The following is an 11,363-nucleotide window of genomic DNA, read 5'->3' on the forward strand; positions in this document are numbered from 1 at the left end:
CATGCATACATGCTTTTCATACAGTCATTTTCACATATGGTATGTAATTTAAATACATACAAGCTCAATGTCATTAATGGCATATTACATGTATATCAATTAGTGTTTAAAGATTCAGCATGCTATACATGCATACAGTACATACATTTTCATTAGGACTTAGCAATCAAAGATTTGACACCAATGTACAGTCAACCAATTACAACTCAAAGTCATACATCACATACATCTCATACACAATTCATTCTGTTCCAATAAGGCCCTTAACAATCGTGCTATCTATTTAAATACGTACCTCGCTTAGCACCTCATCTAGTAGCACTTAGGCCATTCAACCATGTCAAAACCAGCAAGTAAATTTACCATTTAAACACGTATTAGGTTTTTAGACTAATTTAGCAAAGGGAAAAATCCACACCTTAATTAGCAAGTCCACAACACTAATCCGTAAAGTTTGCGCTTCCACACCTAAGCCTTAGATGAGCCTAAATCCAAATTAGAGCACTTAACATATTAAACTAAGGTTAAAACCAGCCTTGAAACACCCTTTAAGGGTTCGGCCAAATCAGTGCTACACTAACAATTTCTTAGATCAATTCGACAAGATAACTTGCATTGATTTGATGCGAAATGAGGGTGCAAATGAAATTTGACTTCACTGCTGATCTGGGACATCAAAATCAATTCCTAACTTGGAAATAACACACAAAAATCAATAAGTAAAATTTAACCTAATGCCTTGAGCATTCGGCCAAAATAGTAACCATTAACGAAATCAAATGACACAAGATCTTGCATAAATCCGCACTCACACTACCCGATAACCAGATCTGAGATGTCTCGAATGAACGTGTTCGGATACCTTATTTATTTGGAACATTAAAGGCTATTTTAAATAAAGAAAAATCAAAGAACACATTGTAGTAAGGGGTGACAAATGAAGAGAAAATAGCAGCCCAAACCATAGGTGTTCTAAGGGAAAAAACACCACAAACAACAACAGAAAAAGAGGCTAACTTAGGCGGCACAAAGAGAGATCTTTGGGCAGCAGAGGGGATGGTTTTTAGGGCTGGAAATATCAGTAAAGTGGTTGTGAAAACAACAGAAAAATTGACAAGCAAAGGAAAAGAAAAGAGAAGGAAAAATGAAACTAATTGGTACCACGAAAAATGGAGGAGAGGGACGGCAATGGACAGTAAAGAGAGGCTGATTTAGGGATTAAAAATGACAATAACACAGCTGGAAAAATGGTAGAAAAATAATAGACAAAGAAGCGGCACAACAATGGTGAATTTCACTGTGTTTGGGATGGCACAAGGGGAAAAAGAAACAAAATTAGAAGAATGAGAGAGAGATGAGAGGGACGTCAATAACAGAGGAAAGATAGAAAAAATGATAGAAATAACATATATACCTAGGGTTTAGCTAGGTTGGGCGGCACAAAACTAGGGGAGTGGGAACAAAAATAGCAAAATTAATTTATTTGCTCGGGAAGGGATTCAAACTCGAGTCTCTAAGCTAACACGATCCAATAGTTCATTCTTGAAATAATTTTACAAACTTTAAACTAAAAATTTGGGATGGTACAGATTGTTACTCTACCGAAAAATAGAAAAATTTATTCTCAACTATCAAATATATTTTTCCAGAATAACAATTCTATCGGTTTCTATTAAGAATAGAGAATTTCTGTTTTCACCCTAATTAAAAGAGAGAACTTTTTTCTAGTTTTATGTTTTGATTTAATTGGTGCGAACCCACACTCGAAGCAGTTCGTGGTACAAGAATGGCGAAAAATATTATTTGGTTGAAAGCTGGGAACAATGAATATCTGCTAAGCCGAAAATACAAGTATAAATTCGGTTAGGGTTTATTTCTATAAATATCATAAATTGGGTCGATTTCAAATTTTTAATTTTTCGTTGTGTAAGAAAACTATTTTCAAATTGAAAATTTTCCAATAGTGGCTACATATTTTTGTGAGGATTTGGGGATCCAAATCAAGGTAAGTCAAAATGAGGTGATCAAGATGAACAATGTGGCAAAACATATCAAATTAAATGGCAACATAAGTACAAGTCTAGAGGACTACCTGATAAAAAGGCTAGTTGGGAATCAACCAAAGCATTGTGGCAATTTTAAGATGAGATAAACTAGTATCATTATAAAGACACAATTAAGGCGTTGCTCGATCTGGTAGGGGGAAATGTCGTGGCTCATGCACAAAGTGTTGGAAAAATTGGTTATGAAAAACAACTTTGTTGCACAGTGAAATTTTAAAAGTTCTTATAAAAACTAGACCTAGGTTGTGTTACTAACAATAATAAATTTCACCAAATTCAATACCTATGTTTCTAAGTTAGGGAAATACGTCAAATCTTGGATCTAGTGTCTAAATCCTTCTGACTTTTAATGGAATGATCTTCTTCGCTATTCTCAAACCCTTACATGAGAGAGTAGGCTCTGTTTAAAAAGACATACATAAGATGAAAATCGAGACTTTCCAATGGGAAAAGTTACTTTCTCTACGTGAAATCCAAAAAAAAAAATTAGTCTCCCAAATTTGAATTATAATTGCTAAAGAGAATGCAATTTTAACCTCACAAGTAATCACGAAAAAAGAATTTATTTGAGTTCAAATAACTCAAATAAATTTTTCACTAAAATTCGACATAGTATCCTCATATATTTTTTTTATGATTTTTGACAACCCCTAGTCCCGATATATAAGGAGGAATCATAAGAGTTCTACTAGAGTAGAAAGAGGGGGAAATAATATTTTAATAGAAAACTAGAGTTCAACTAGAACTCATAGGGGTGGATGGCACATATTGGGTACCCCATCTCAATGTGTCGCACACTTACCCAAATACTAGGCTCTTTAGACTTTCATAGATTGAGTACAATTATATGTTCGTTTTAGTAGCTTTAAATTAAAATTATCCAACTCAATAACAATATTTCTATTTCCAAAATATTATTTATTTAATTAAAAATAATTAATCCAATTAAATTATTTTCTTAACCCAATTTTAATTCCATCAAAGTGATGATAACTTTACCATATTAAAATCTCTGAGTAAAAAAATTAATTGTTCTATTTAATAAAACTATAATATGACTAATTATTTTGTTTTTTCACTTTGGATTTAATTATTTAATTACATTCAATTAAATAATAATCTAAAGAAATTAAATTAATTTTTAAGTCATCTCCTGTTGTTTCGAGAAAATGCATTTACCACGAATAGTAATTCATGCAGTTTATTTCTCAGATATCGTTTTCATCCATTTATCATAATAATTCTTATGTGCATTCCATATAGAGTTGTATTGAGCTAATAGAGGAATTGATCAGACATATATAATTAGGTATTAAATAATTTATAATTAAGTTCCGACTTTTCAACTATTAATAACAAATTTTTTAGTCATTGAGCCAATCCACTAAAAATATCATGATTGATCTCCCCATTATATACTATTACCAAAGCAACTTAGATTTTATGCTTTTGTCCAATGATCTTGTCATTTATGTGTTACCCTCATAGGATATCCATGATCCCTTTAATTTAAAATTTGTTCACTTAATTAATCTTATTTTATCTCAATCACCAATGCATCTTCCAAATGAAAAAGATCATTGATAACAAGTAGTAATGATAATCATTTGTCCTAGACGAATGACCCGTTACGACATTTCGTTTTCATAATTCAAGTTATGTTAGTCAAAGGATACCATTTACTCTTTAATCGAGTTACGAATTCCACTATTGTAACGCCCCCACGCCCGAGACCATCACCGGAGTCGAGCTTGAGGGGTGACCGAACATAATTTATCAATTTAAGAACTTCAAATCATTTGTTTCTACATTCACAGCTTTCTAGCTACTCGCGTCACAGTTACAAGAAAAATCATATCTCGAGTTGCAAAACTAGAAATCAAGATCCGTAAATTTTCCCTAAATCTAGACTCATATATCTATTTACTAATTTTTTTCTAGAATTTTTTATTGGGTCAATTAGTACAGTTTATTAATTAAAGTATCCCCTATTTCAGGGTTCAACTGCTCTGACCTCTGTGTATTACAAATCAGATATATCTCTATGAAAAATTTCAATGACTATGAGGTTTGTTTATATTAAAACTAGACTAAATAAGGAATCTGTACATGTAAATAACAACTTCTAATTATTTTAGTAAAATTTATTATAAATTTTTAAAGTCAGAACAGGGGATCCAGAAATCACTCTGGCCCTGTTTCATAAAAGTTTAAATATCTCATAAAATATAATTTATATTCCTGTTTTGTTCAATCCATATGAAAATAGACTCATTAAGCTTCAATTTAATAACTTACTCATCATTTAGTTCCATTTATACTATTTTTAGTGATTTTTCAAATTCATGTCATTGCTGCAGCAATATTCTGTTTTAAGGCAAGTTTCATCTTTCCATGAATTTTTATAAACTAGATAACCTATTAAACTTCCATGATATCAAACATGATCTAAATTAGCCATCACCATGACTTATCAATATCAAACATTTTCTCAACCAAACATGGCCATATCATAAAATTATTTACACAAAATCGGTATATTGCTATACATGCCATACTTAAGTAGTTGTACAAGCCATTTACCAAGATAAAAGTCCTTTGGATAGTGTGATCGAACTTTCGACCTGTCCCGATTCCTGAGCCGGCTTGTTCAAAACGACAGTGAATGAAAAGGAAGGAGTAAGCATAAATGCTTAGTGAGTTCATATGTAAATAACAAGTAACATAACAATACAAATATACCAAACAACTTTAGCATGGTATCACCAAAACATATATCACATTTCTAAACATCATTCATCATCTTACCACCTTATCGTTGTTGTATCTATTTTCAACCCGAGGGTTAAGAACATACCTGTCCAAAGTGTCCATTTCACAACACTTACCCAAAATGTCACTTATATCTTAAGTGCTCTTCCATTAAACTAGAAATTTCACCCGTTGAACACATCGGAATACAACTCGGATACACGGATAATTTGCACATAAGTGCCTCATATGTAATCAAGAAATCATGTAACCCGCCCCTAAGTGAACTCGGACTCAACTCAACAAGCTCGGGCGTTCGCATCCATAAGTGAACTCGGACTCAACTCAACGAGTTCGGATGCCTAGTTACATTTCACGAACTCGGACTCAACTCAACGAGTTCGGACATTCGCATCCATAAGTGAACTCGGACTCAACTCAACGAGTTCGGATGCTCAACCATCCTAGTGACATGTCACTTGTATCCTAATCTATTCCTAAGGTTCAAACGGGCTTTTTCCCTCGATCTCACATTTGCCGTCTTCCATGGAATATCGGAACCGATACTCGGTAGCAATTCATATTTATTAAGTAGTAAACATAATTTGCATATTACTCAATATTAACCACAAAGCATAATATTTCACGATTAAAAATCAGCATATCATATAATTAACATTAGTAACTTAAAAATAACATTTATGCTACATTATTTACACATGAACTTACCTTGGTACCAAAATATAAAGATTTTGCAATTTAGTCCACAATCTTTTCTTTTCCTCGATCACGACTTGAATCTCGTTTTTCTTGATCTATAATACCAAATTAATCTTATTTAATACATACATTTATCAAAACAGCATTTAATACGAACTTTAAAAAAAATACACTTTTGCCCCTAAACTTTTGCATAATTACACTTTCGCCCCTAGGCTCGGGAATTAAACTTTATTCCTTATTCTTATGTTTTATAACATGCTGATCACTTTTCCCTTCTATGGCAACATCAAATTCTCTCTCTAACATATACTTGTGACTATTAGGTATTTTTGCCGATTAAGCCCTTTTACTCGTTTTCACTAAAAACCGAGTAGCACAAGTTGTCTAACATAATTTAAAACCCCATATTCTATCATAAAACATCAAAATACACAAATTTCACCTATGGGTATTTTTCCAAATATAAACCCTAGGTTGAATTATTGCTAGCATAAGCTTAATCGAGCTTCCGGGATTCCAAAAACGTAAAGAACATTAAAAATGGGGCTTGGAATCACTTACTATGGAGCTTGGAAGCTTGAAACAAACCCTAGCTATGGAGAACCCTTGAAATTTCGGCCTAATGAAGAAGATGGACAAAAATTGGCTTTTAATTTTGTTTTTAATTCATTTTAATAACTAAATGACCAAAATACCCTTACTACTAAACTTTCCAAAAATTCCTTCCATGTCCTAATTTTTTCCATGAACTTAAAATTGGTCAAATTGCTATTTAAGACCTCCTCATTAATATTCCAAAACAATTTCATACTAAAAACTTCTAGAATGCAAGTTTTGCAACTTATTCGATTTAGTCCCTACTTTCAATTTAAGCACTTTAGGCATAGAATTTCATCACGAAATTTTCACACAATCATGAAATCATATCATAAACATCAAAATCATTGTAAAATAATTATTTCTATCTCGGATTTGTGGTCACAAAACCACTATTCCGATTAAGCCCTAATTCAGGATATTACAACTCTCCCCCCTTTTAAGGATTTTCGTCCTCGAAAATCTTACCGGTAAACAGGTGTGGGTATTGGTTTCTCATAGTTTCTTCAGGTTCCCATGTAGTCTCTTCTACCCCATGCTTTTGCCACAACACTTTCACAAGTGCAACACTTTTATTTCTTAGTTGTTTGACTTCTCGAGCTAAAATCTTAATCGGTTCTTCTTCATAAGTGATATCCGGTCGCAGTTCAATTTCTCTCGGTGAAATTATATGTGAAGGATCCGAACGATACTGATGTAACATAGATATGTGAAACACATCATGAATCTTTTCTAATTCGGGTGGTAATGCTAGCCGATATGCTACCGGTCCAACTTTTGCCAAAACCGTGAGGTAAACCTCGGATCTCTATCCGAAATGATTGACAAAGGTACCCCATGAAGTCTAACAATCTCTCGGATATACAATTTAGCCAACTTATTAAGAGAATAATCTGTACGTACCGGAATAAAATAAGCCGGTTTAGTCAGTCTGTCAACTATTGCCCAGATGGCATTTTTCTTCCCTGGGGTTCACGGCAACCCTGATATAAAATCCATAGTAATCCGATCCCATTTCCATTCAGGAACCATAATAGGCTGGAGTAATCCCGAAGGTACTTGGTGTTCAGCTTTTACTTGTTGGCAAACTAAGCACTTTGATACAAACTCGGAAATATCTCTTTTCATTCCACTCCACCAGTACATTTTCTTCAAGTCATTATACATCTTCGTACTGCCCGGATGAACCACTAAACAACCATTATGTGCTTCATGCAAAATCTTTTGAATCAACTCATCATTTTTCGGTACACAAATCTGATTTTTAAACATCAAACAACCATCAGAACCGATTCTGAAATCTGATCCCGTATTAGCTTCACACTGTTTTCTTTTGGCTAGCAAATCTTGATCATTTTTTTGAGCTTCAGAAATCTCTTGTAAAAACATCGGTCTTGCTCTTAACTCTGCTAGAATCGAACCGTCATCTGAAATTTTCAACTGAGTGTTCATAACTCTCAAAGCAAACAACAACTTTCTGCTTAAAGCATCGGCAACCACATTCGCTTTTCCTGGATGATAATCGATAACAAGCTCGTAATCTTTCAATAACTCCAACCATCTTCGCTGTCTCAAATTCAAGTCTTTTTGTGACATCAAGTATTTAAGACTTTTGTGATCGGTATATACTCGGCACTTTTCACCATACAAATAATGTCGTCAAATCTTCAAAGCAAATACCACCGTAGCCAATTCCAAATCGTGAGTAGGATAATTCTTCTCATGAGGTTTTAACTGTCTCAAAGCATAAGCCACCACTTTTCCTTCTTGCATGAGTACACACCCCAAACCATTTAGAGAAGCATCACTATACACCACAAATTCTTTACCTGATTCGGGTTGTATCAACACTGGTGCTTCAGTTAATAACTTTTTCAATTCTTCGAAACTCTGTTGACATTCTTCCGTCCATTCAAATTTAACATCCTTTCGAAGTAGTCTAGTCATAGGAGTAGCAATTATAGAAAATCCATTTACGAACCGCCGATAATACCCAGCTAGCCCCAAGAAACTTCTAACTTCAGTTACATTTTTCGGTGGTTTCCAATCAACAATAGCTGAAATATTACTAGGATCAACCCGTATACCATCACCTGAAACAATATGACCCAAAATCTAACTTCCCGGAGCCAAAATTCACTGTTACTAAACTTAGCATACAACTGCTCATCTCTCAAAGTTTGCAAAACTATCCTCAAATGCTCAGCATGCTCTGTCTCATCATTTGAATAAATTAAAATATCATCTATAAACACCACAACAAATCTGTCCAAGTATGGCCGAAATATGCGATTCATTAAATCCATAAACACAGTAGGAGCATTTGTCAACCCGAATGGCATAACTAAAAATTCATAATGACCGTACCTTGTTCTAAAAGCAGTTTTAGGCACATCTGACTCTTTTACTCGCAGCTGATAATACCCAGATCTCAAGTCAATCTTTGAAAACCATGTCGCTCCTTTTAGCTGATCAAACAAATCATCAATTCTCGGCAACGGATACTTGTTTTTGATTTTCACCTTGTTTAACTGCCGATAATCAACACATAATCTCATAGAACCATCCTTCTTTTTCACAAATAACACGGGAGCACCCCAAGGTGAAAAACTCGGTCTCACAAAGCCTTTATCAGTAAACTCTTGCAACTGCAACTTTAATTCTTTCAACTCTGTTGGTGCCATTCTATATGGAGCAATCGAGATCGGAGCTGTTCCCGGTATTAAATCAATACCAAATTCTACTTCCCTGACTGGAGGCAAACCCAGCAATTCTTTTGGAAATACGTCCGCAAATTCACGCACAACCGGCACTGATTCAACTTTCTTTTCAACTTCTTTTGTATTAATTACATACGCCAAATAAGCTTCATAACCCTTTCTCAAATATCTCTGAGCCGACATCGAAGAAATCATACTAGATAATGCCTCTGATTTGTCTGGCTCAACCCGCAGAATTTCACCACTTTCACACTTTAATTCTATAACCTTTTCTTTGCAATTTATTATAGCATCATGCAATGTCAACCAATCCATACCCAAAATAACATCAAATTCATCAAACGGCAACAACATCAAGTCGGCCGGAAAGTAATGACCCCGAATCATTAAAGGGCATTTCTTGCTTACTTTATCAACTATCACGCATTTGCCTAACGGGTTCGACACTCTAATCATAAATTCTGTGTTCTCAACAGGTATATTCATACTAGACACCAGTTTAATGCATACGTATGAATGAGTAGAACCAGGATCAATCAAAGCAATAACATTAATATCATAAAGAGAAAATGTACCGGTAATCACATCGGGTGAGAAAGCATCTTCACGCACTTTAATAGCATAAGTTCTAGCCGGAGCTCTTCCCTCAGATCTAACTACTGCATCTCTGGCTACATTCTTACTGCTTGTTTCACTTCCAGCTTTTCTCGGATACCTTCCCCTCGAGTTTGCACCACTAGCTTTTACACTCTGAAATTTTTCTTTCTCAGCTCTCTCTGGGCAGTCTCTAATAAAATGATCCGGAGAACCACATCGAAAACATTCATTTGCTCTGCACGGACCAAAATGATTTCTACCACACCGCTGGCACTCGGGTTTAACAAATCTCAAGTTCCCTACACTGGCTGCAGAAGTATTCTGAGATTTAGGACCCACATTCTGCTTCTTAAAATTTCCATATGATTGCCCAGCTGAAACTTGGGAACGAGGATTCATATTTCTTGACTTTTCGGGTTGCTGTGAAGGTGCCTTACTCATTGGCCTTTTCTTCCAATTTCGTGTCTCAGCCTCTACCTTCCTCTTCTCTTTAAGTAGTTCTTCAGCCTTACAAGCTCGATCAACTAGAACTACCATTTCATTCAGTTCAAGGATCCCGACAAATACTTTAATGTCTTCGTTGAGCCCGTCTTCAAATCGTCGGCACATCTTGGCTTCGGTAGGAACATATTCCCTCGCATACTTACTCAATCGAACAAACTCTCTTTCATATTCTGAGACTGTCATATTACCTTGCTTCAGCTCAAGAAACTCTTTACATTTCTGATCAATAAATCTTTCACTAATATATTTCTTCCGAAACTCTTCTTGAAAGAATTCCCAGGTTACCCTCTCTTTCGGTACCACCGAAATCAAAGTCTTCCACCAATTATAGGTTGAATCTCTCAACAAAGATGTAGCACATTTCAAACATTCTTCAGGTGTACAAGATAATTCATCAAATACCGGGATAGAATTTTCAAGCCAGAACTCTGCTTTCTCTGCATCATCATCAATATTTGCTCTAAATTCTTCAGCCCCTTGTTTACAAATTCTATCAACGGGGGTTCTGTGAAATTTTATCATATCCACTCCTTGAGGCATCGGAGGCATAGGTTGAGGAATTTGGGGAGGTGGGGGAGGTCGTACATTTGGGTTCGTACGAACGAACTCAGTGTACCATGCACTCATCATTTGGAGAAAGGTTTCCCGATCCCTTTCTCCTCCTCCCTGACCAACAGTAGGAGGTGGGTTTTCAGTCGGCGCTGCCCCTTCAGCCGGAGCTGGCGCATTACTCTCTACTTCATCTGCCACAGCTGGATCTGGATCCATTTACTATATAAAAATCATTTAAAAAGGTCAGAAGTCGTCACACTATCACAATTCATACATATGGCATGTATAGTAAAATCCGTACATACAACACGTAGTCCGAGAACCTACTAAACCTGCTCTGATACCACTAAATGTAATGCCCCCACGCCCGAGACCATCACCGGAGTCGAGCTTGAGGGGTTACCGAACATAATTTATCAATTTAAGAACTTCAAATCATTTGTTTCTACATTCACACCTTTCTAGCTACTCACGTCACAGTTACAAGAAAAATCATATCTCGAGTTGCAAAACTAGAAATCAAAATCCGTAAATTTTCCCTAAATCTAGACTCATATATCTATTTACTAATTTTTTTCTAGAATTTTTTATTGGGCCAATTAGTACAGTTTATTAATTAAAGTATCCCCTATTTCAGGGTTCCACTGCTCTGACCTCTGTGTATTACAAATCAGATATATCTCTATGAAAAATTTCAATGACTATGAGGTTTGTTTATATTAAAACTAGACTAAATAAAGAATCTGTACATGTAAATAACAACTTCTAATTATTTTAGTAAAATTTATTATAAATTTTTAAAGTCAGAACAGGGGATCCAGAAATCACTCTGGCCCTGTTTTGTAAAAGTTTAAAT

This window comes from Gossypium hirsutum, chromosome A02, assembly GCF_007990345.1.
Source record: "Gossypium hirsutum isolate 1008001.06 chromosome A02, Gossypium_hirsutum_v2.1, whole genome shotgun sequence".
Taxonomy (NCBI): domain Eukaryota; kingdom Viridiplantae; phylum Streptophyta; class Magnoliopsida; order Malvales; family Malvaceae; genus Gossypium; species Gossypium hirsutum.